This window comes from Lepisma saccharinum, chromosome 14 (assembly GCF_977018435.1).
Source record: "Lepisma saccharinum chromosome 14, izLepSacc3.1, whole genome shotgun sequence".
Classification (NCBI taxonomy): Eukaryota; Metazoa; Arthropoda; class Insecta; order Zygentoma; family Lepismatidae; genus Lepisma; species Lepisma saccharinum.
The window spans coordinates 16822153-16850109 of NC_139242.1; the positions used below are offsets into that span (position 1 = coordinate 16822153).

The window sequence follows — 27957 nt, forward strand, 5'->3', positions numbered from 1 at the left end:
ACTGACACTGAACATAGTGAAAAGCATGTTCAGTCAAAAAAATAAGGAACCCGAGAATGTGTCTTCTTCCAGTTCCTGTAGTACATTAGCAACAAGTGTCAAGAAATCGTCAGGCAGGTCATACCATGAAGGATGGAAAAAGACATTTCCTTGGATTTATTACGACAAAGTGTTCTGTAGTGTGTGTAAAAACGCTTTTGATTCCAGTATAGTGCTTCCGTCGGCAACTGCTACTTCTGCAGACAGGGATTCGTGTAATGCATTTGTTCGAAATGGATTTTCCCAGTGGCAAAAGGCAATTGAACGTTTCAGGGTTCACGAAAATTGTACACTTCATCGTTCGTCCGTGACTGCTCTGGCAACTACGAAACAAGGAACCAATGTGTAATCTCTTATCTCAACACATAAATTAGGAGATATGAAAAATGCACGCAAGGCGATTTTAAAAATAATAACGTACCTCCAATTTTTAAGTCAGCAAGGAATAGCAATTCGGGGTCACACCGATGAAGCATCAAATATTCATCAGTTGCTGCTGCTTAGAGCAGAAGATGCTCCTGAGTTGAAATCTTGGCTGCAGCGAACTACATATAAGTGGGTTTCTCACGATATATTGAATGAAATTGTCTCTTTATTATCCAGCGATGTACAGCAAAATATTGTGAAATCTATTAAGGCGACACAATATTTTTCTCTCATTGTAGATGAGACTTCCGACATATCAGTGAAGGAACAAATATCCATATGCTTCAGATTTGTCGATGAAAATCTGCAAGTTGAAGAAGTGTTTATGGGCTTCTATGAAGTAGCTTCAACAAGTTCTAGGACATTGTTTGAAGTCGTCCAGGATGTCATAAGACGTTTATCTCTCGACATAAAATACTGTCGTGGTCAATGTTATGATGGGGCGAGTAATGTCAGTGGACATTCAACAGGATTACAAAGTAGGATTACTCAGTTGGAGCTGAGAGCTATATTTGTTCATTGTTATGCGCATAATTTGAATTTGATAGTGCAAGATGCGATGCAAGGTATCAGTTATGTGCGAGACGCTATCGGTCAAATTGGTGCTGATCGAATTCTGCAGTTCTATGGGACAGATTTTGATATAGACAAGCTAACATTGCACAGGGACATGTTTCTAGATGTGTGCAGAACGAACAAGGAAAAAGTGGCCAACTTGTCAGACATTACAAATATTTTAAGTAGAGAAAACAGTGGTCCCATGCGTGAAATGCTCACAGAATTTGTGAAGTTTGTACGGGTGATTTTAACTATACCTGTTACTTCTTGTACCTCTGAGCGGTCATTTTCAGCACTTAGACGATTGGAAACGTTTTTGTGGTCAACAATGACCCAAAAAAGATTGAATGATTTGGCAATTTTGCATGTTCATAAAGAAATGACTAAAAATATTGACATTACCAAAATTGCAAACAAATTCATAAGTGCAAATGACGTAAGAAGGAATGTGTTTTATATTGAAAGTTAACATGTCATGATTATTATTATTATTATTTGGTACATAAAGTTAGTAATTTTGTAGTTTCTGTTCACAACAAAATCCTTGCATAGTTCTTTCTGCAATACAATTAAAATTATTTGCATTTATGAAGAATTTTTCATTTTCATTTGTATGAATGTGGTATTTTCTTTTAGTAACGTGTTGATAATATCATTGCCTCTTGCAATCATTGTGCATTTAAGTTGTTTAAAGTATAGAATACTTGATAATTACAGATCTAACCGCCATTGATATGCACCCACAGAAATTTTGGAAAGTCGGCGCCCTTGTGTCATAGTAGTAGGAAAAGTCGAAACTCCCATTTGATTAGCCGTAACTTCAAGTTGATTTCCTATAAGGAATACATGGGACGGCTGAACAGCACCAGCGAATCACAGACGTGCGGCGTTTCCTTGTTCCGTGACAAGGCGTTTCGTTCAACCACGCTGTCTCTTTTCCGTGTGAGATTTCGACATGGCACCGCTGCAGTTCGCTGCTATTGGCTATCGCCATATGCAGGAGATTTGACGCGCACTCTAGTGCGTAATTGTCCCTCCTCGCCTTAATACACGTAAACTATCAGCACTATGCAATTAAAACCTAAGTGGAAAACAACCTGCTGTTGGCTCGGTGAGGTTGTTCAGTTGCAGAATGGTGTCCTTTAATCCACAAGGCTGCATACTTCTCGGCAGGGGAAATCTTTGATGACTGGAACATTAATGAACAAGAATGATTTTTCAATTGTGTTCATACCATAGTTAAGAAATGCCTTCAATTCCATTTTCATTGAGGGGGTAAAAACATCCCTGGCATGGATAAAAATCATTTTCTTTTGCCGGTGATGAAATTGTTTGTGGGGGGGAAATCCCCGCCTTTTCCCCCGTTAATTCGCACGCTGGCGTAAGGTGCCTCTATCCTGAGACTCCTCGACCAAAAGGGATATCAACAGGACAGCACGTTCGCACTCGGAACCTACAGCTGCTGCTACAAGAGAAAGGAAGAATTTCGCGCCATCAAGGTTAGAAACGGCATACATCATCTTTGAAAGGATAATTACGTCGAGTCACCAAATTGTTGGTTTCCGACCTGTCATCTTTCTCGTCACAAGAAGGAGAAAGTAAGTGTTTTTTCCTCATCATGAGAAATAACTTAATGTTCCATCTACATCAGAACTTCTCACGGATCCTCAAAGGCCAAACTGCGACATAAAAAGAAGACAGCAAAAGCTAACTAACTCTCTAGCCTTCTTAAACCCGAAGGCGTATGGTTGCACCAATACAAGCCTTCCATCTGTCCCTATCCCGGGCAAGACCAATCCGATCTTTTCCGTCCTTACCGATTTCCTTTAAGTCCATCTCAACGTTAGCTCTCCATCTTCGTCTTGGCCTTCCTACAGGTCTCTTACCATCAGGTTTCCCAGCAAGAATCCCGTAAACTCTTCTTTCCTTTCCCATTCATGCCACACGGCCTTCCCACCTAAGTCTTCTTGATTTAATCATTCTAATAATATCTGGACATGAATACAAATTATGTAGATCTAAATTGTTTAACCTTCTCCACTCACCTGTCTCCTCATTGACAGCAAAAGACTATATGTTAGGTGTATTCATTCGTCCGTTTACCTACTCGTAGATACGTATCTTGCAAACACAGACATCCACTAAGTGCGGGGCTATTACAACACGCTACGACGCCAGAGGTCCCGGGTTGGAGTCTCGGCCTGGACATGGGTATTCTCTGTGAGTGTCGTCCCTTCAGTAATGTCATCATATCGTCCTCATTTTCGCGATTATCAAAGAGTGCCAGACAAGCGAAATAAAATACACTCAATTAATTAAATTGAGATGTATAATTCGCACACAGCACCATCTGCTGAGGGCGAATAGAATTTTGATGTTCCAAGTCCAGAGCTTTGGGTTGTAAACGTATCAAAATGAAAAGCTTATGGCAATGTCTTCATGTGTGGACTTGAATAGACACAAGAACAGTGAAGTTGACGTCCGGACTCGATCGCCACTTTACTTCAAAGAAAGTTCCGAAAAACCAGTTTCTTCTGTAACAGAAGTAAACAGCCATCCGTCACGTCCGCGTGGAGGCCAGTGAATCCTCCCCTCAAACCTGTCCCACCAATAGCGTCCGTTTTAGGAACTGACAGCTCTTGTCAAGTCCACGTGGAGTAAATCAGATGTCGCCAAATTACTTTCTTTACAGATTTCTTAACGTGAGGTTGCGGTTGCGTTATCTTTGCTAGGTTGTGTTATTGTTGTGATATTTTTTTTTGACAATGTAGAGACCTTGGAAGTATAACGTCGCAGTGAATGAATGGATGTCCAAACACTGCAAGTAAAAATGGCAACAGCGCTTTCCAGCTTTCCAGCAACAGCGCTTCCTCTCGAACTATGTCAAAGAAGCCCACTGGCTTTCGAATCAGGACTTCAACTATGCGTGTGAAGGAGCTGCAATGTTTGACTTAGTTTTAACCATAGCTTTGGGTGTGTAGGGAACGTATTTTAAGGTCCAGCACCTTTCCAAAAATATAGCTATTTTCACACCGATCGTTAGAGTAAAATGGATACACCTAGTTGCACCTTTTTGTATCTTCTTAGTGAAATTAGCACATTTATCCACTCTCTCTTTTTACCCCCTCTTGATGCTTCAACACTCTTTTCTTTCCCTTTTTTTCTGGTTTGGTTAAAAAAAATGGACAGAAAAATAAATCTCTTGAGCAGCTACATAAAATCCTATAGTCTCATTTTGTAGAGCAGAACGAGAGCTGTAAAATGGTATAGTATAAATTATATTTAGCTAACTACTAATTATGTTATTTGCTACAGTGTTGAATAAAGAATGTTAATGTAACTGGTTTAGACCTGAATAACGGCATTTTTTCAGCACCTTTTTGAAAACATTTTCAGAACCTTCACCCCCCCCCCCCTTTCTCGACCATAATTTTGCACCTTAAAATCCGTTCCCTAATCATTACTGTGCAAGAGTACGAGAGTTAAAACCAGAGCACTTATATTAACATTCGTATCGTTGAATCGATAAACGTAGTAGAGTACTGGGACTTTAATAAAGTGCTATCTAGACTGAAGAACTATTTGCTCGGTTGGCGACAAACACTTCTCGCATAGACCTTTTCTCTTGGATGCAAAGTCGAAAATATAAAATAAGATAACACTTAATCAAGTAGAAAAGCAGTGTTTATAAGCGTGTACCTCAGCAGTGTTGGCTCGTAATATAAGTAAACATCTTCTCTCCTCTTGATTATCTTGTGCAACCGTAAGAAACATAACTCAAGGCATGAATGTGCAAATTAAGTGGAGAAGAAGTGTAACTGGAAACAGGAGCCAGTGTGAACTATAGGTCTTTTCTGCTCTTACGGCGGGCGCTCTATATGCTGGCAAGGGAAGTGGGGAGCGGGGAAAACGCACCAGACCAACCAGACAACAGCGGTGGCGCCGAGAGTTACGACGTCGAGGGGAGGAACTACTACGTGCACCTCGTTCTACAGACTGCTGCGTTTCTTATCGCGCTGGATTGGTCGCTTCACTGCACCCTACTTCCCTTACCAGCATATAGAGCGTCCGCCGTAAGACTGGAAATGAGCCTTACCAAAGCACAGGTTGCCCATCGACAGACGCAATTCGATCCAGTTCCCGATTAGCCTATCACTGAATGAATTCGGCTTCAACTATTGTTTCCAAATACTGAAATCATATACATACACAGTAGAATGCTTCAGGGGGAGGATTTTGCTAGATAGCTTACGGAATTGACTGTGAGCTTCTTTGCTCGAACAGGCAAAACGAACAGAATACGAGAAATCGTAATTTGTCTATGGTAGTGGGCCCTCAAATATGGATTTCTGGGACGGGGGGTCCGAATCAAGTGTATTATAATAATAATAATTAATTGAAATAGTATTAATTAAAGCCGGAACCTGTGGCCGATTGGCCCTAGTTGCACACGCGGCAGCGTGCAGATCGTGTTTTCGCGTTCGCTGTTTTTCGTGTGGCAGGTAAGGCAAAATACTCTTGAGTTGAATAGAGCAAGCTCTGTTTTGGAGTACGTACATGCTAAGTGAGAAAAACTAGAAGGAAGACAAACATGCCGGTACAGAGACAAAATACGTTGAAATTTATTTTTCGTAGTGTAAAATCTAGACCTACTTCGCTCGATTTACATAAGTGGTTTCATAACACGTACGGTGTGACATCGAACCAAGTTCAAAGCTTTGAAATTGATTACTATCGAAACACTGTGTATTTGTGAAATTTGTAACGAAAGTTGTGGGTGAGCGATTATTAAATGATTATGGAGCTGAAGTGCCCTATTATGATGCAGACGGACGGCATAAAATAGATGGGGAATGGGCTGACCAGCAGAGTGTTTTTGTAAGTGTGCATGTAGTGCCAGACGAAATAAGCCACGATGCGATTCGTAATGTAATTAGTGAATACGGTGAAGTGCTGAACGTAAAGGAAGATAAGTATTCAGAAGAACATATTTATAGAACACGAACGGGGCGCATTGTGTTTAAAATGGCCCTGTGGAAAGCAATCCCTTCGTACATTACCATACAAGGAGACAGGTACTGGGTAACTTATTCTGGTCAAGTACGTACGTGCAGCGGGTGTGATTTGGAGGGACACAACTTCTCAGAATGCCCCTCGCGACGACCCCGCGTTAATAGAACTGGAAGAGTCCCTGTAAATTTGACCACTGGAACGACCCTTATGGTATACCAACCTACAGTACTTCAAGTACCGAGAAGACCCCAAAACTCGAATACAACATCAAGCGAAGATGTCAATTGCCATAGATCCAACCCCCATTTCACAAATGAAACAACAGAGACACCCGCCACGGAACCAGAGCCTCAAATTCAGTTAACACCAAACAACCCAAGCCAAAAGAAGAGCACCGACAAAGACAAAATACACAACAAGGTGAAAAAGAAGAGAGTAGCCAACTGCCCAGCTCCAACTCCAACCCCTTAACAACACTAGACAGACCTCACAAGGGACAACACACCTCAGGAATTCCCTCACAACTCCGAAATGAAGTAGACAAGAAGATAGAAGTCCAGAAAGTAGAAATAGGCACAGAAGATGGATCCGGGGATGAATCGAAAACAGAGGATGAATTTCCGGCAATTAACACGGATAAAGGACAACGACGCTCTTCAAGACACAAGCGATCCAGACCACGATTCGTCCCGCCAATAAGCAAGAAGTAAAAACCCGGGGGAGCTCTGCCTCAACATCCGCAGGTACCTGGGGAGCCCTGAGTCAATATCCATGGGTATCTGCACTAACAGAAGAAAGGAAGGAGGTACCACCCCTAGTGTAGTGTCCAACGTTATTTGTCGTGCGCGTCATAGAAAAAATAAGAAAAATACTGCAGGTATACATTCTATAATATTTCCTCGAGAGAGTGGAGTAGATACTGACAACACTAATCACGATTATAAACAGGTTAGTTGGGAAAATGTTGAGGAGGTTAAGTAATTTTTGTAAGAGTGTAATGATTGTGGTGGCTTTTGATAGGGGACTGATAGGTATGATAGAGTGATTGAGTATTTTTTTCTTGATATATAAGTTTCCTCCTTCTTTTTTCTTTGTGTGTAAAGAAGATCAACGATTGGTACCACTCTGTTCCATTTCCTTGATGTGGTACTGTTTTCGGCTATTGGATGTATATATTTAACAGTATTGTAAAATCAAGTGTTTACATATACATAGTGATGCTTACCACCATTAGGCTTGCTAGTATAAACATAAACAAACTACAAAGCAAAACAAAACAAATTGCATTGGAGGACTTTCTAATTCAGTCAGCTATAGATATTGCTCTCATTCAAGAAGTAGCAATAACTAATTATGAGTTACCCTCTAATTATATTGTGTATAATAATTCCACATATTCAGCGCAAGGAACAGCTGTACTAGTTAGAGACAATATACCTGTATCAAATGTGGAATACCATCCGAGTGGTAGAATTACAACTGTACAAGTGGAAAATCTGTGGATATGTAATCTGTATGCGCCTTCTGGTAGTAATCAAAGGCAGCAACGCAATGAATTTTTCGCAACTGAAGTAGCGACGGAACTTCAAGGTAATAAGCAACATATTATTTGTGGGGGCGATTTTAATTGTGTGTTGTTGCCAAAAGACCAGCGCCCTGGATTTAATACATCCAATGCGCTGCAACAGTTGGTAACTGGGTTTCAATGGATAGATGCATGGGACACTTTGCACCCAACTAGCGCAGGCTTCACATATGTAAAGGATGGGGGTGCTTCACGGTTAGATAGATTTTATGTTTCACCATCAATTATCCCTAATATCACTAATGTTAATATGGTGCCAACTTGCTTCTCAGATCATAGTGCAATTATAATGGCGGTAAATATGCAACTGCCAAATATACAATATGGGTATGGATATTGGAAAATGAATATATCGTTATTTGATGATCCACTTTTTGCTGACAAATTCCAAGAGAAATGGAAATATTGGGAACGATTAAGAGCGAAACAAATAAATATAATTAAGTGGTGGGATGAATATCTAAAGCCAAACGATTTTGTAGACAATATAGTAGGGAACGGAACCAGGATTGGAATAATAAATACAATTTTTATTATAAAGTGTTGAGAGAGCTAACTGATGAAGGGGTAAGAGGGGGAAAAGTGCAAAAGAACAGTAGACAAGTACAGGCACTATTGTTGCAATTACACGCGCAAAAAAGAAGTGGGTGCAAAATACGTAGTAAACTTTTACCTTTTGACCCTCTTGAAATGGCAAATATTAGTCATGTTCTACAAGAACGTAATCGTGGAAAACGCCAAACGATACATAAGATAATAGACGAAGATAATTCGGAACATAGTAATGTGACTAACATAAAGGAAATTTTTTACCGCGCATATCACTCCAGATTTCAAGGAACAAGTTATGATCCAGCTCAGGAACAAATATTTTTACAAGTTCCGGAAATTTTTTTCTGTTAATGACAACTTGCGGATTGAAAAGTCCTTTACAGCTGCTCAGGTGTACGAAGCGATTCTAGGAATCAAGAATAACTCATCGCCAGGAATAGATGGTATTCCCATAGAATTTTATAAAAGGTTTTGGTCACTTGTAGGTAATATTGTGACAGACTGGATAAATGAAGTATATAATCAACACTGCTTGGGTAGGACGAGCAATACAGGTGTAATCGTCCTGGTTCCCAAAGTTCCTAACCCTACGATAGTAAAAACACTATAGACCTATATCTTTGTTGTGCACGGATTATAAAATTTTTGCAAGATGTTTACTTCGTCGTCTTTTGCCTTATATGGAAAGAATGATCGGTGTCCATCAATACTGTTATGGTAATAATAGATCGATATTTACTGTTTTACAGACAATTCGTGATGTTATAACTAGTTATAGACATACGACCATACAAGGTCACCATGGTATAGTGGCATTGGATTTTCAAAATGCTTTTGATACTGTACAGCACGAATTTTTATATGCTGTAATTTTAAGGATGGGTTGTAGTCCAAAATTTGTAAATACGATTAAGAGTTTATATACTGATGCCAAATCGTGTGTAAAAATCAATGGGTTCTTAACTAAGACATTTCCTATACAAAGGGGTGTCAGACAAGGTGATCCCATGTCTATGATAAGTTTTTGTGTAGCGTTAATGCCATTTTTAAAGGTACTTGAAATGCAATTGCAGGGGTTAAATATTCACTCAACAACGATAAAATTATTAGGTTATGCTGATGATGTCACGGTGTTTGTGAATTTGCCGACAGATATGGAAATACTTGAAAATATGATAGAAAAGTACAGCTCGGTGGCTGGACTAAAGATTAACTATAATAAAACTCATTGGATGCACTTAGATGCTACAAACCACTCGTATCAAAACGATAAAATTCAAAAAGTAAATGCACTGAAAATACTTCGAATAATTTTACCCACTCTTTACAAGAAATGATTGCTCAAAATTATTCAATATGTATTGCTGGCCTGAAAAGTGTGCTTAAACAAAACAAACTTCGTGCTCTCAGCTTGGTTGCCAGGGTAGCCTTTGTAAATATTTATGCGAGTTCAAAGCTCTGGTTTGTGGCACGAGTGCTTCCGATGAGGAAATTGGATTTTGTACAGATAAGTAGTGCGATAAACTGGTTTGTCTGGGCACACCGAATGTTGCGGATGAGTCACGAGAATGTATGTCTGCCTGTACGGTGCGGGGGACTTGGCTTGATTTACGTGGATTTAAAAAGCCAAGCTCTCCGAGTACAAGCAGATATGTCAACGTTAGTAAACTTCCCAGACAGTTTAACGGGTGTGATACTTAAGCAGATTTTGGACACCATACCATTGCAGTCTCCGATCGCTATCAACGGTGCCACCGCAGTATAAATATTTACAAGAATCAGTGCTAGAAATTTGTGATATACTACTTTCAGCGAAACCTCTTGAAATACCAAAAGTATCTCAATTATACCAGTCACGTTGTTTGGCAACATTGCCTAGCTGCAAGATAATGATTAATCAACCAACCCATCCCTGGCACAAAATATGGAACAATGTTCACGCACCACATGTATCGCCCTTGGTAAAATCTGCGTGGTACTGTGTGGTACAGGATATAGTGGTGACGGAAGAGAAATTACATAAATTAAAACTGTTACAAGACCCACTATGTGGTAGGTGTAAAAAAAATGGTTCGATTTCACACTGGGTAAGTGAATGCATACGGACACGTGAAACATGGAAATATCTATGTGTGTTATTAGGAAAAATTTGTCGCACCCATCCCAATGCGTTTACTGTGCATAACATAATGTTACCTACGTTTTCGTATTTTCCATGTACTAAATTGCGTAAGTGTACAATGGTTGGTTGGACATTATATATTGTTTGTCTGCATATATAAAGGTATAGATTTTCATGATCAATTTTAAATACATGTTAAACAGGAATATCATAAAGTGTCTCAAGATAAAATAACAATATTATTTGCACATTTTTTAAAAGTGCTGATGGAATGTTAAAAGAACTATTGTTATCCAAAACCTGTAAAATTACTGTATGAAAGAAAAATGGTAAATAATAAAAAAAAAGTGGTTAGCACATCGCGCCAAGAGTCCTGGGTTCGAATCCCGCTCGGGCTTGGTTGTTTGTGAATGTCCATTCATCAATTTCATCACTCATCCCCATCTTCGAAAATTAGCCAAGAGGCACAAAACGCGAAGTAAAATAAACTAAATCAAATCAAATCAAAAGTATTAATTAAAATATTAAAATTTACATGAATAGGTAAAAGGACTGTATAAGGATAGTGATATAACATCACGTATTCATTATCTATGTATAGTTAAGGTCGGCAAAATTTTTAAACAAGGAGACACCATCCTAGGCAAGAAAATTAATGTCAAATAGATAAAGAATTGAATATTCATTGAATATCAAAAAAATTATGTTAGATCCTGTTGACGAAAAGTAAAGTTCCTGGTAATATTTTACGCATATTATTATATGTTAATTACTGTCATTCACAGTCGTATGATCCCAATATCATCCTTGCCTTGAAATAAGTTCGGCGGAAATAAAAAATCCTCTATTAAACAAAAAGTATACAGGGTGTCTCATAAGTAATAGCGCAAACTGACACAGGTGAAAGTACACGATGAAAGAAGCAAAAATGTCTCAGTAAACATGGGTCTGCAAACGAGCCGTTTTCGAGATAATCGCGAATGTGTACAAGCCGCCACTGTCTTAATTGTTTGTAAACGTCGTCCTAGTTGGTAAAATGCTAATCATGTGTGCGAATGTGTGATTAGAAGCCGTCATTGATTGCATTTTGTAAACACCGAGTGCTTTACTCCTTGCGCGATCCGAGGTTTGCTTCTTGTTTACAAAACAGAACATTTCCGAGTGGTGGCGTTGTAATCAAACAGGATGGATACAATCAGTACAGAGAATTGTACATGCAATGAGATCTCCAATGACTGTTCTTACTGTATTATTAGCATTTTACCAACTAGGACGACGTTTACAAACAATGAAGTCAGTGGCGGCTTGTAACCACACATTCGTAATTATCTCGAAAACGGCTAGTTTGCGGATCCATGTTTACTGAGACATTTTTGCTTATATTATCGTGCACTTTCACCTGTGTCAGTTTGCGATATTACTTTTGACACACCCTGTATTTTCATTGTTTAATTTTAGTTATTTTATTTCATTATTTAATTTTAGTACTTAGTAGTTATTTCGGGAGGGGGTGGATCCGGACTCCCCCTAAATACATTTTTGACGGTGATATATGAAAATGAAATCTATGATTATGAGCTAGCAGGGCTGGTACGTTACATATGTGTGTCTACGATGATTGTGCTATTTTATTGTATACACTCGAGGGTAGGAGACTCGAACGAGTACGCGAGCTAGCGAGCAAAAGTGGTTCACATGCAGTACCCTGGTATACAGCATATGTGTGTGTGTGTGTCTGTGTATGCATGTGCACATTGCAAAATACCAGGGAGGATATGGAGGTAGATTTCGCACTTACGCGTAGGTTATTTGAGGGGGTGGTGTGTTCAGCACCAAGCTCCGGCGGCCTTTACCGCACCCCCAGTACTCATTTTCGAAAGGCTGGATGAATCCCAAAGCCGCTGCTTGCAAGGAGGACACTGCTGGAAAAGACCCCACCTCGGTAATAGAATCCGGGTTTCCCGCGTGTAGTCAGACGCCCTACAGATTGGTCTACCGCCCTCCTCCCACACTCACATGCATACATCAACTGTGCGAATTAAGCTGTTTGCTTTGGGGGGGGGGGGGCACATTTGTGATTTTGGGAGGTATGCAAATGTGTTCATGTTACCAGCAAGTAAACCAAACTATTGCCTGGCTGTTCCTTAGAACTTGGCTTCTAACCAAGGTAATTTATATAACATATTCACGAAATTTATAAACAGTATATTTACATTCTAAGGAAACCAAACTCTTACACAAAAAGAGCTATTGCACTAATAACACCGAAAACGTGATGAAATCTAACCCTCTTACCTACAAGTTTCTTACGTGTTCTTGGCTCGGTGAGGTTGGTCAGATTCAGAATGGTGTCATTCTTTAATCCACAAGGCTGCATCCTTTTCGGCAGGGGAATCTTTGATGACTGGACCATTAATGGACAAGAATGATTTTTCAATTGTGTTGGTTACAAAGTTAACTTATGTATACTATATATGCTTTCAGTTCCATTTTTTGAAGGAGATTAAAACATCCCTGGCAGAAAATAAAATATAATTTTCCTATGCCGGGATAAAATTTTCTCTGTGTGTGTGTATTATTCTGGTATGTTTTCTTGTTGATCTGGTAATATTCGTGAATATTTATTATTATTTTGCCATTTACTTCCATTAAATTTTTTAATTGTTTTCGTTCCCCTGTATTTTATTGAATTTAATAATTTAAGTATGTGACAGTCAGATTTACCGTCATTATTATTATCATTATTATTCATGTATGTAGCGGTAAAAAGACGTGTTGATTCAAAGTGTTAAGTGTTTTAATTTGTAAGATTACATATTTGATTTTTGCCAAGCCGACGGGAGGAACGAGACATTCGCTTGTGTTAAGGGTGAGCACCTGAAGGGTCACGCTATGCGTGTAAAGCTTAGGAAATTCGACCGTAATGACAAACATTTAAATATCTCGGTTTCCAACGGTCAGATTCATGTGAAACTTATACCAGCGCAGCGGCATGTGTGGAAGGACAGATGTGTGGAGTTTCGTCACGATCAAGCGACAATTACGGACGCCAGATCAAATCGGTTCTAATTGATCAGTTTGTGGACAGCGATTGCAATTGAGCTATGGGCGACAGCCAGGCGGAAGCTTAATCCGTCTGAGTAAACTTCGGACACGGTCCGTTCTAGTTTGGAGACAATAGAGCGTGGTGGACAGTGTTGCCAAGTTGGCCCTTTTGGGGCCAGAACTGGCCCTTTTGAGTGCGTACTCAGCCCCAAAATTCAGCAAAAGCCCCAAGGGGCTTTTCAGCCCTGCAGAGAGAAATCTTGCTACAAATCTAGCCCTTTCAGTAATGAAATGTTTTTTGTCATTTTCAGTAAAGTAAACTCATATTTTCAGCTGAATAAGAACCATTGCAACACACAAAGAAGAATTCAAGTAACCGACCCCCCTCTGCACCTGCAAGCTCATCCTGCGACCCCTCCTGGGGAGCAGGTAGCAAGCAAGTGCACATTGTCACTTTATCCCCTTGTTTCTGGTTTTGGTATGCTGTGTAGCCTGAGGCGAATTACGGATAGCGTCGATTCCAGGAAATGCGAATCTTTGTTCAGTTGCATTGCATCTGGTCCTTGAAAGTTCACAGAAATGCGGTGCGGAATCGACGAATCGTTCGTAACAGTGAGGCTGGCTAGAGTCTAGTTTACGTCCTTCTTGCCCGTTTACGTCCTTCTTGCGCACTCCTTCTAGCCCGTTTACAAAACCGTGCTAGCAGACAGCCGGCGCTCCGGCCCCCGTACGGTAAGTAAGTTTTTCTTTTTACACTTTCTGTCACTAACCATTCACGGGAACGAGGTATGCCTACGAGGTTAGGTTAGGCCTGTTAGGTTAGGTTCCATTAGCACTCATTTCACCCCTAAATATGTGCTTCATCAAAAAATGTCCTCAGTACGTTCAATCACGCATATCCGGACAACATAGGTTTTTCTCGATTTTCTCCTCCAGGAAATTTTTCCTCGCCTTGGGATTTAGTTTGTTGAATTCCTTATACAGTAACCTTTCCAACGATATATCACACGTATTCCTTATGAAAAGGACGTAAACTAGACTCTTACCGTGAGGCTCGACCAGAGACTAGTTCGTGTGTGCTTGAGTTTCAGAAATTTTGCACCAAAACACCAGAGAATTAAGAACCAGATTTATTTTTCAGTACGCAGCCGCAACTTTGTAAATCTAGCCCCTTGGATGTGAATTTTAGCCCCATTTTGGGTGCGATTTAGCCCGTTTTTCTCTCATGCTGTTGGCAACACTGGTGGTGGAATAACCTCTCCTGAAGCGTCGCTCCAACGTGCGCCTAGCGTCCTTTTTCAAAATCCAAATAAAACGAAGGACATGGTTTTTCGATACACAGTCTTACCGCGATCCTTGTAGTGAGAGCAGCTCCGTGCTAACTCTCCATATACAGTTTTGCCGCGATTCTTGGAACGAGAGCACCTTCGCGCTACCTTTCGTGTACAGTGGACTTTGTTGTGTTGTGCGAACACCAGTGTGTGTGATAGGCAGTAAGTCTACACGAGTGCGCCTACCTCAACCGCTGGGGGAAGTTGAAGCGAAACCGTGTTTCCGTGATTACCTTACGCCATTTATAATTTTTGAGAAACAAGGAACACCGGAAACTATGGCGGGCTAGGGGAAGAAAGGAGATGAGGGCGTTACGTCGATTCGCCCGACGTCAGAAGAAACTACGCCGATGATGCCTATCCGCCGCCATGGAGAGAGAGAGAACGTCGAACGCCGCCCTATTGATACGCCGACGACGCCTACCATCCGCCACGTTGACGCCCTGACGACGCCGACGACGCCTACCATCCGCCACGTTGACGCCCCGACGACGCCGACGACGCCTACCAGCCGCGACAGAGAGACGTAGAGAGAGATGTTGACGCCCCGACAACGCCGACGACGCCTACAACGACCGCTCAGATGCGACGTCCGAACCGCGCCATACCACGGAGATCCACCGATCCCGAGAGGAAGAGGAGCCGGGGAACTAGGTGTTTGAATCCTTTTCGCATCTTCATCGTCGCGACCAAAGAAACCTTTCGCGTGGATACTATGTGTTTTCAATCGCCCATAAAGACGCCAGGATGCACCCTAGGAAGCTGAGAGATGGTAAAGTATTCATCTGTGTGAACCTTAACACGTGACGGCCCGATTGATTTAGAGAACGCCCTTGAAATTCGTCGACATTTAGAAAACGCCCACTCAACTCGAACTTCATACCAAACTCCCGTCGCGCTTGTCATTTGTAATTTATTCGTCTCAGGTCAATTTTTCTTATTCCTTGTGATATTTTTTTAATGGTCTTAAATTTATTGTCGTTTGTGCTCCTTTGTATTTGTTTAAAGTGCGTACTATTAGAGAAAGCGCCGCCCACTTAATTGTTTAATCTACTGGATGTTTGTTCATTTTTTATGTGTCAATGCTAGCTATGTCAGGCCGCATGTGTGATTATTTAGTAAAAGTATTTGCCTGGTAATGTGAATTGCTCGTCGCGGCGAAGTGTTTAAGTCCCGCCTGCTAGCGAGTATAGGTTTGCGTCACTCAACGGAGGTTATTTGTTATGTTTGAACCACGTGAGGTCTTGTAAAAGGAAAACGTCCGCCCATGTGAATGTAATTGCCGTTGAGACTCCTTTGTTTATACTGGTCAAGTAATGTATGGACACCGCGCCGACTAGTTTCTTTTTTAAAAACAAAAGGTGAACTTAAGTAAGGGCTGGCTAGGATTTAAGTAGCACTGGAGCAAAATCACAAATGACCTGATTAGACAAAAAGTAAGATAAAATTAATTGAGAATGCAATAATTAGGGCTTGTCGTGATAAAACCTGTACATGTCATGTATAATTTCTTGTGTCGATGACCCCATGAGGATTGAATCTGAGAGAGAATGTGAGAGTGCAAGTGTGGGGACCTGTAATAATTCCATTTTTTGTTGGTGATGAATAGAATATACTTTTTATTTTCATGTTAATTTTGGGCTATATCATTTTTGTAGCATGTCGCTACCCGTGATTTTCAGGTATGCAGCTAGCCGCTTCCCGGCTACAGGTAAAGAGGTGGTAATTTGAAAGTACATATGTCTTTGTTTTTATTCGATATGGCTTATCACTATGCACTGTCGGTCACCGGTTCCTACACACGAACTTAACCTGGACCGTAACGCTATTTCGCTTGTCCGAGGGAGATTTTGCCGCCTCTATCTAGGTAGTGGTTGCATTTGTTTTCCCGGGCAAGGGAGGGCGTAACATACAAGTAGTTTAAGTAGAATACTAAGTTGTGAGCTTAGTGGTGATTTACAGTCCTTAAATCCATGGTTTTTCTATTACCATTGTAAGTTCAACTATATTGTGAATTAGTTGTCTTAATTTCATTTTGATTAGGAATATTACTTTTAATTAAAATATTACAATTTTTATTGAGAGGAATATTGTTAATCTAAATAGTTCTATAACAATAATATTTGATTGAATATCTTTAATTTTTATAGGGTTAGTTATACTGTATATTTCTTCAATGGTTATTAATAGCGCTCGGAAGTTGAGGAAAAATCCTTTTTATTTCCTAGTGTCCGAAGACGAGGCCCAACATAATATATAATTTTGGGTCATTGTAGGCCAGAAAAAGGTGGGTTTTATTTGTCCTTTTTTGCCTTTTTCGTCTTATTGGTCCTTTTTTAGGCTTTTTTAAAGGTCTTAACGGCTTTTTTTTTTTTTTTTTTTTTGTAACTTCACCTTCTTCTGTAATCCTATTTCTGTAACCCTAGTGTGGTTAGGCCAAATATGATTCTTCAAATATGATTTTCCAAATTATGTTAATCTAAAAAAATATATAATGTCTGGAAGAAGATGCATTTCATTCATATAGTATTTTCGCACTGTGTGTTCCATACCACCAGAATTTTGTCTTTTCTTTATTCATTAAATATGTAATTAAAACTGAAGTTATTAATTAATTTGGATCACATTTATACGTCCTTTTTTCCGTTTTTAGGTCCTTTTTTATATTTTTAGATCTTTTTATAGGTTTTTTTGGGGGCAATTTATAGGTCTTCAACTTCCGAGCCCTAGTTATTAATCATAGAGGTTCTTTTCCCTCAGTTTCATTCGCACACTGCATACATACATATGTAATATAGTGGGTCGTGCGTACTGTGCAGTTTGATATCGACGAGTCGAGTGATACGGGCCGGGTTGGGTTGGTTTCGATCGAGTGCAATTCTGTCAGTTTAGATTCGTTTTTATTTTGCGTGCCGATCTTTTCGTTTCCGATCTTTTCGTTTCCGATCTTTTGGTGTCCCTGTCTTTTTATATCCGACTCCCACGCGGGGTTTCGATTCCCGTAGTGTGTAATCCAAGGTCGGAATTTTGCCTCGGCCCTACATAAAGCGGAGACCTGAGGTCAACCCTGTGAGAAATGGCGGCCAGAGCGTGGTGCTGATCACATCACATAAAAAATGGCCGAGATAGAGAATATGTGTGGCCCTACCTCCACACCCATGTTATCTAACTTCATGGTACGGTACCTTTACCTCCCTATATCGCTCTAACTTTTGTCTTTTCGTGTCCGGTGTTTAGGTCACTGCCTAGGTCGATGCGGGGCTTATAGCCAAAACTTTTTCAGAGGTTTGATAAAATCAGATTTTTATTCCTTAGGCTGAAGCGCAGGTGTCCAAAAAAATCATTATATAAACATTATTACAATTATTAAACAACTAAACAACTAATTTTCACATGCAAGTTGCTAAACTATTGTTTCTTCACTGCCGATCCTACTTCATTATATATTTAATTACAAAATATTCTCTATCATAATCCTCTTTTGTGTACTTTCCATTCAATTTTGATTGTACTGAATTTACATTACTTCATGTGAAATAATATCGTCCCTTCATGACTTCACTCTACATAATTAAATGAATAGTGCATATTAACTATTTTTGATGGAAATATTTGAACACGATTTTTATGTAGTGCATTATTTAGAATATGATTAAAGTAATTTCGGATATTCTAAAGTCTGTCGAAATCCGTGAAATCAGGTGAAATCAGTTTAGTTGGAAGCCCGAGTGTCTTTTAAACTCGTAATAAACCGTACACAGACAATTATTTTTATCTGGCGCGGGGCTTTTCCCTAAGTCCGTCTCTGGTTTCAGTGCCCACTTTTCCTTGTCGATATTGATCAGTCTTTCCTTGTCCGGTATTTTGCTGTCTCGGTGTTTTCCGTGTCCGGTCTTTCATTGTCCGCTCTTTTGTTGTCAAAAAGCCAATCTGACGGGACACACTTTAGATCTCTCTCCTATTTATTAGCGCGCGCGCGTGTTGTACATGAGTATGTGTACGTACATGCATGTTTATATGTTTATCCAGTATCCAGTGTTTTTTTCTGGCGGTACGCCGTATCTGCACCTTTTTGTAGGTGAGAATAAGACTAACCTGTGTAACTACATGGACACACGACCATATATGAACACAACACAATAGTTCTTATGAACTCAATAACAATAACAAACCGAATACGGGAAGAGTACCGCAACCTTTTTTTCCCAGAAGAAAATTACTGTGTCTATACTGTATTGTGTAATATGTGACATTCTATTGAACCTGTGTTCTTTGTTATTACATATCCCTGCGTCAGTAATATGAGAATGTATACATTCCCTGTTGATAGCAAATAAATAAATATCAACTTGTAACAACGAATGCGTCAGCTTAACCAAATGTTGTTGGTTTAAGGGGCAAGACAATAAGTGCTTATAAATGAGATCAATGGTCGTCGGTTCCTCCTCTTCTATTTACGAGGGTAAGTAAAAAATTATCTACACTTTCGCCATAACTTTCTTAAGGTTGGCCGCACTACTTTGAGCGCTCGAGTGTTAAAAGTGGTTTCTTTCTTTTGTTACAGAGTAAACATGACCGCTTCACTGACAGTGTTCACCAAGGAAGAACAGAGATCTGTGATCCGATTTCTCTGATATGAAGGTGTGTCCGGGGCTGAAATTCACTGCAGGCTTTCAGTGCAATACAGGAACAGCGCTCTACCGCGTAGAAGTGGATCGAGAGGTTTAAAAATGGTCGGACAAGCGGGAAGCATGAAACGGGAGTAGGACGCCCATCAACATCCCCCACTAGGGGTGTGCGGGACAGAATTTTTTGGGTCGGGACGGGATAGGGACGGGAATTTTTTTTAAATCCCGACATTCGGGACGGGAAAGATTCGCAATTTCCCGACAAAGTCGGGAAATTTTCGAGACAGGAAATTTTCGAAATTTCCCGAAACTCTGAAAATCTCGAATTCTACACGTCGTTTCACTTTAAGCGATTGTTTTTGCATTTCTGGAACAAAAACTAACTATTTCCGATAAGTTCCAGAAACTTACAATGCATTAAACGTCGAGAATTAGCGACTTTATAAAATGACCATTCGGTATTTCCCGACTCCTCGGGATCCCGAAAAGTCGGGAAGTCATTTCCAGAAGTCGGGATCTGGACGGGAAATTTCTTTCCCGATCCCGGTCCCAACTTTTCGGTATCAAGCACACCCCTATCCAGCACTGACGGGAAGATTCAACAACCTCGGGAGATGATTCTGACGAACCTATTATACTGAAAGCCTGCGATGAATTTCATCCCCCGACACACCTTTAGACCAGAGAAATAGGATCACTGATCTCTCTGTGTTCCTCCTTGGTTCACACTGTCAGTGAAGCGGCCATGTCTACTCTGTAACAAAAGAATGAAAAACGAATCAAACCTCAACGTAACCACAAGAATACCTACCACCTTTTAGCAAGCGAGCGCTGAAGGCAGTGCTGCCAACCTGAAGAAAGTTATGGCGAAAGTACGGATAATTTTTGGACTCTTGTTATTAAAATTATTGAGAGAAAATCTGGGGGTGTGGAAGTCTCTTCACACACACCTCCTGGCACCTATTATGCTCACGTGCTTCAATGAACAGCAGTCGTGTGAACTACCTATCGTACACTTGAAACATCAGTGTCACGACAAACTACTCGACAAGTCACGTGGTACTCCATAAGGTCAATGCTTGAGGTTACTCCGATTGTGCGTTTTCATTCAACAAGTGTGATGATGTAAAGCAGATTAATTATCTTCAAAACCACTTCAAATTATATTGTTGCCAGTCGTTCATCAAGTGGCCATTTTGCTGATAAGAACTGCCTTAAACTTATTATATATATTAAAAATCGATAATACGTGTTGATGCTTTCGTAATCAGGAGCAACACCCAGTATTCCATGACGTGGCAATATTGAACTGAGGAAAAGAAATTGATCCGGATAGAGTCCACTAAACGTAAACAAGTATTTAAGTCCAACGTGCACAATTGAAAATTCTTCGGTATTATGTTAGAGACCAAAAGAAAAAAAAAACCATACAGAACTTGTCATATTTGTAATGGTCTTTTAATAAGACGTAAAATAACTGAAATATAAATTAGTCGACCTGCGTGGCAGAGTAGTTATCACTGCGTGCTACGACGTCAAGGGTCCCGAGTTCGAATCCCTGCATGGACAGGAGCTTTGCTTGTGAGTGTCCCTTCATCAGTTTCATCATATCACCACCCATCCACATCTTCGCGATTAGGCAAAGGTGCAGAAGAGCGAAGTGAAATGAAGCAAATCAAATGGAAATTTAAGATATTTGGATGGTCGGCGACTTTTGTCATACCCTGTATCTACAAATAATGCATAGTTTTATATTGAATATCGTGTTCAATAATTTTAATGTACATACAATTTTTCTACTTCCCTGTATGATTTATTCAGGAGTATTGTAAAGGGACTAATTATATCTAAAGATAATAATAACCCACAGCGCTACAGCTCTCTGAAGAGCCTTGGCTTACCTACCGACTGCTGGTCTCCCTCCCACACTGTTCCTCCGTCACCTAGTATCGCGTGGAGATCTTAGACCAGTAGTGGGGTGACGGGTGATCAGCCCGACGAACCCCCAGCCGTTGTTGTAGGTCTTCTTGACCAGGTTACGGTCACTCACTCGGAGCTTCCCAATTTCCTCACGATGGTGGGTTGCCACCCTATACGTAGGCCGAATAAATTACGACCAGAGCCGGATTCGAACCTACGCCGTCCCGCAGCGAACGATCTAAAGACGAGTGAACGCCTTAACCCGCTCGACTACGGAGGAGGACCTATCTAAAGATATATATCTATAAATAATGAAACAACAAAGTAAGGACAGAGCCCGGGGGGGGGGGGGGGGGGGTGCTTTTTCATAACAGAAAATTATCTCTCTACTTCGACACACGTAATAATTGTAGCATGCATCAAACAGGCTATTCTAATCGGATTCATATCATCAAGAAAATAATCCCCACTTTTAAGAATATCACAAATTGTTTTCAATCTTTCAATTCCACATTTGCACTCATTACACTCTTAGCTAACCCCCCCCCCCTTCCCCCTGGCATTTTCATCAGGTGCTGCACCGAATCTTTGAAGACTATCATATGGATGCTATAAGAGTTTCGCCGCTTTTTTCCAATTGTCTCTAGCAACACCATAATATGCTAATAAACAACGTTTTTGAAAGAAAAATAATTTAATAATAAAATATAATAAATACAATTTTAAAAAAATCATTCTAATATATCATTGAAAATGGCAAAAGGGGCCGCTAAAATTAAAAATAAGCAGTAGGATACAAAATAGGCAGAATGAAGAAGGTTATAAAACATTAGCAACAACATAAAAAATGTATATGAAAAAAAAATTGTATCAATAAATGCAGCAGGAAAAAATAGTCATTTTTGCCAAACTTCTGGGCTCTAGTGATGATGATGAATCGAAATGAAAACATCATTAAGCATCAACAGATTGCATTCCTTCAAACAATGCAAGATATAGTATAAGAAGAGATTGGAAACAGTTATGGTCAGTTTTCTGTAGAGTGTACAGTACAACCTAACTAACAGTAAGTTCAAACAAGGAAAAACTCCTACCCATGACTCATTGCTTATACGACAGTGGTCGAATTAGTACTTAAATATAAACAAACAACACTCACTTGTTTATACGCTCCTCGTAGGGTAGAAGGTGTGGTGTTAACCCTTTCATGCATGAATTAAGTTGAAACTTGATTTTATATATGGAAAAAATATATGTGATACATTGTGTATAGAAATGACTATTCAAAGTGATAAATTTATTTTTTTCACATATTGAATACAGAATACAGTGAAAATTTATTGCCACCTCATATGAGGTTTCCATGCAAAATGGGTTAAAACTTCAATGTAAATATGGAAAAATATATGTGATACAGTGTGTATACAAATGACTATTCAAAGTGATAAATTTTTTCTCACATATTGAATATAGAATAGAGTTAAAATTTATTGTCACCTCATATGAGGTTTCCATGCAAAATGGGTTCAACATCAGAGTTCTACTCATCACTTTGTATGATAATTCCCAAAGCACTCAGGACACAAATGAACATTACAACGACCACAAAGATATCTTGTTTTTCTCTTGCACACATTATATTTGCAAGCAAGTGCAAACTTTCCTTCTGTCTTTTTGGGAAAATGATGTCCTCCATCGTATCTTAGTGTTTCTGGAACATGCTGAGTGTTTCTCTTCTTTGTTGTTTCCTGTGGTGTACTGGGCCTGCCTCTTTTTCTGTGCATGTTGTCTGCATCCCCAGCATAAATCAGTGATGATGCAATGAAGCTTTTGAATTCCAAGAGATCCATATTTCTTTGTTGATTAAATTTCCATAACAACCAAGCATTGACGACAGCCACATTTAGCATGTGATGAAAAATGCGCATGTACCATCTTTTATTCTTCAATGTGTGAGGATATAATGCAACAAGGAAGTCCATGAGGTCTACTCCTCCCATATGCTTATTATATAGCTGTATTGCAAAAGGTCTTGGTATTTCAATGTTACTATTTGTTGCTTTGCTCCTACGTTTGGCAGAATCTTGTGGCTCTATGCCAGCAAATGAAGAAACAACGCGAACAATATTTCTGTCATTCCACTTGGTTACTGTTATGTTTTCCCTAGATGTAGCTACACACATTGATCCCCTGCTCATCTTTTTCATTTCCTTGTCTGACAAAAGCTTTGCTTCAGCTCCTTGAAGTCTGTTTGACCTGCATGTACCAATCACATATATGCCTTGCTTTTCTAACTCCAAGACTAATGGCACCGACGTAAAGAGATTGTCAAAATATACCTTGTGATTTCGCCCTGTTATGTCATGACACAGACGGAGAACGACGTCCCCTGTAACGCCAAATTCACTAGAATTTTCTCTTCCTGCAACGGAACCTTGATAGACTTCAAAGCAATATACATATCCGGACACTCCTGCTCTTGCCCACACTTTGAATCCCCACTTTCGAGGTTTTGATTTTATATATTGCTTCAATGATGACCGTCCCTTGAATGGAATCATCATCTCATCTACGGAATGAGATTCTTCTGGAGTCCGAGCTTTGTGGAAAGTTTCGTGTAATTTGTCAATTACAGGTCTGATTTTTGTAAGACGATCAGTATTGTCTCCGGATACTTGATTATTATCCGAAAAATGCAGAAATCTTCTTATTTCTTCAAATCTGTTGATTGACATGTGATCAGCTACCATAGATAAACGAAGTCCTGAGTCTGAAGACCAGTATTGTCTAATTCTGGGGTATTTGATATAAGTCATAACGAAATTTATGCCAATAAATTGTTTCAGTTCACTCAAAGTTAGATTGAAATTTTCTTTTCCTTTCTGTGTGGCATATAAATTGCTCTGATACACAATGTCACATAACAATTCATCTGGAACTAAAGCAGTAAAGTAATCAATTGGAGTATCACCCTGAACACTAGTTGTTACTGCTGCGGTAAATGGGGGAGGGTTCCTTGCATGAGAATTTTCCTTCATACTATACCACACTGTATCACGTTTTGGAGGCTTCTTTTTAGACACCGTAACATTTTGCCCATTGCTAGCTTCTCTCTCATCATTTGACGGGGAATTGTTGATCATTTGTAATAATTCATTGGAGTTGCTTTCATCACTACTTGATACTTCAGATTCAGGATGAAAGGTCTTGTCAAGGTCACTGTCATCAGTTTCGAACCCATCTTCAGATCCTGAAGGATAGTCGAGTAGCATTTGGATCTCCATCGAAGTCATCAGCTTCTTAGGCATTTTGAAAACTGAAATATACAAAGAAAAAGCAAATTAATACTGCAATTATCTAAAAACAAGGAAATGAAAAAAGTAAAGTGTTCCTCTGTGCTTAGCACCACGCCATGAAGGCGTATAGGGTGTGTGGGGGTAACGCCCCACACTTTCTTGATCCGGTCGTGAGTGGGGGTGATGTGATCAGCAACACGCCCCTGACCGCCTTTACCCCCCAGGTTTCCCCAGGTACCCATGTTATTCGACGCTGGGTGGGCGCCGGGGGCGCTTCCAACGTTAGAAAAGTTCCCGGATTTGAACCGGCCGGGGATCGAACCCGGGACCTTTAGCATTGTAGTCAGACGCGATACCGACTGAGCCATCGCGGCGAAAACAAATTTATATCATTTTATAGATTGTCATGCAAAATGCAAAAAGTAACAAGTTAAAAATATTGTAACTATGTTTTGTAACCTGTTCTCAACAAATTTATTTTTTATTTAGGTGCTAAGTTGTGTAAAAACATTATATACAATGATAAGCTCTTTACTATGCAATCATATTCATACCACATCCCTATTTCGCCTTTCAAGTTGTGCTGTTGCAACCTAGAGAAATATGCATTTTTGGGGGGTAGGATTTGAAGCGAAATACAAAAAAATTCACTGGATTACTTCGTATTTTCTCCAATTTGTGGGAGGGGCAATGACCACCCCTCCCCTACATCCAACCCTGAGGCTACCATAACATAACGGGAAATCTAAAGTAATTCACTTTACAACTGAGCACACATTCCTCTCAAGTTCTTTTCATTTTCAAAGATGTTATTGTCACGCCAAAATAAATTTCACAGCATGTGCAAAACACACTTCGGAAAATTCCTTCCTATGCTCAGAACAACCCCAGATGCATAGAAACCTCATATGAGGTTACAACATTTATTACAATAAAAAGTGCTTTTTCTTGAATATGGCGGGAAAATAAGAATTGAATGCTAATCTAGGATTAATTCCACCCATAAAATAATTTTCTTACCTTTTGATCGTCCTTATATCACCTACAACTAGCTTCAGCAACTGCAGCACATGATGCCTACTCATAAACAAAGACTCACCAGCTTGACCTTGGAGAACACAAGAAAGAAGCAGCACCAGCCATCTAGCGACGAACCATGAAAGGTTAAAAAAAACTCACTTGAGGCTTATATGCATCTATGGACGCAATAGTTTCAAAAATTCACTAACGAACATATTTTTAATAAATTATTTAAAATACAGCCTCATATGAGGTTTAACTTGTTGCTTCAGTTGCGCACAGACAGAAAATATAACGTTACACGTCACATAACAAGACGAGCACCGTCTCACCTCACGACACCGCTTCTACTGTGCTCTTATCAAAACTGGCGTTGGTGTAGGAATCCTGTTTCGTCATTGCACCGGGAGTACGAAGAACGGAAGTGCAGAAACTGATGCCTAGGCGAGAGAAACAAATAATAATAATAATAATAATAATTTATTTATTTACTGGGCGAGGTTCCTTGGAACACTACATTTTGTCCCACCTGTTTTTTTCTACAACTTTAATAACTTCACTAAAGTAGGGGAAAGTGTGTCGTAATTGATGAGAACGTGTTTTATGAACTTCGCCTCAGGGGATTTGCAAGAGTTTCGCGTGGAAACCCACAGGTGGTTCGCCTTTTCGCAAGCTCTGTTGTATCATCATGAACCTTGCGAACGCACGTTAGCGCTACATCTTCTGAATGAGAACGAGGAATGCCAAAGTACTGTTAAAAACGGTCAGTGCTACAGGCGCTTTGGTGATTTCTGAATGCGTTCATTTATTCTCATGAGATCCGGCATACATCAAGACAGGAGAATGTCCAGCGACATCAAGGTACATAGAGATTAGGTTAAGCCATCCGAAGATTGCCGATCTTGCACGAACGCGTGACCTCACCGAAGAAGCAGTGAACTCGGCTGAAGCAGACGGCCCCTAGCATTTATATGGGAGATTCAGAGAGCGAAAGTATATTATTACTTTTAGGAGGGGGAAAATATCAATTGTCATCCTCCAAGATGGTATTGAGGCATCCTTTTAATGATTAGTAACATAATTGAAAACGCGCTACTTTTAAAAGTACATGTGAAAAAATGTATTTTGAAAATCCATATTCCTGAAACTTTCTGACCGATGCGCTACAAAGAAAGTTGCGTGTTCTCCTTTAGAATTTTGTCATTTTACAAGTCGTAATGTAATTTTAACAAAAACGTGGCATGCTAAAGAAGAATTAAAGAGTTTAACAAAATAATTGATTAATAGACTTAGTTTATTATACTTCGCTTATCTGTCACATATGGCTAATTGCAAAGATGAGGATGCGTGATATGATGAAATTGATGAAAGGAAAGTAGACCCATGCCCGGGCGGGGATTCGAACCTGGGGGCCCGTGGCATCGTAAAGCGTTGTGACCACGGAGGTCAGCATTACAAGGAAATAAACAGAAAATGACAATCATATTATGGCATCTATGTTTCAATATGCGAGAAACATTTGCGAGGAGGTTATTGAAGTAACAAATAATTTGTTGACCTTGCAGTCTCTAAATGTACTTTTAGGGTTAAGCAAAACCTTTACTCAAAATTGCTAGTGTAAATTTATAAGCTATTAAAATTTAAAACTTATTCCTGTTCAAAAAAAGAAACTGCCAAGTCAAATTAATATTTCGTATAAATACATATATTTTTCTTTCATGAGGCCAGGATAGTATTTGGAGCGGACGGTGGCTTGGGAAGGCTATAGCTACGGATCTCGATCTGCAAAGGGGCTTTCAGTGAAAAAAACATTGCTATGAAATAGTCCAGAAGAAGGGGCGAAATGATTTTTTTTAAATGGCTCAAGAATACAAAGATATACGTGGACATTTGACAAGTTTAGTCTAAAACTTACAACTGAAATCGTACGTGTGTGTGGGGGGGGGGGGGGGGTGGCTACGTGAGGTAACACAGTGGAATATGATTCACAATACTAAAATTAGAATAAATATGTGGGAACAATAGAAATCAAAATATGTTGTAGCTAGTGACGGCGCAATAGGAAAGATGGAGGGGTAAATCAAATTTCTTCGGGGCAATCATGTTTATTATTCTGTTACATACGACACAAAAAATGCATATTTTGGCTAATAGAGCATTCATTCATTTATTTATTTTTGTCGTTTTACTGTGGGCAGATAGAGAGAGAGAGAGAAATTGTCGAACGAGAATAGGGGGCGTTCCTGCCCCTCCCCCCTGTAGTGTGATCACTACCTCTAGCTATGCTGGAGAAGAATGCACCAATTAATACGTTATTAAAAAAAACATATACTTTTAAAACTTTTAATCAAATTATTTGTGAACTATGATTTAAATTTAGAGAGAGCACATACCTGTTTAATTTAACTTGGATGAGTTAACT

At 39.7% G+C, this 27957-nt stretch overlaps 1 protein-coding gene across 1 annotated transcript in view; it reads right to left on the reverse strand.

Annotated features, from left to right (window-relative positions):
• The window catches only part of LOC145998703 (putative transporter YutK), a 176988-nt gene extending 151061 nt beyond the window's left edge, over nt 1-25927 (reverse strand). Inside the window, exons 1-2 of the mRNA XM_083135187.1 lie at nt 25791-25927; nt 22379-22415 (exon numbers count right to left, since the gene is read on the reverse strand). The gene's annotated coding sequence lies outside the window, so the exon portion shown is untranslated. The remainder of the gene's footprint in view (nt 1-22378; nt 22416-25790) is intronic.
• Nucleotides 25928-27957: the final 2030 nt, after the last annotated feature.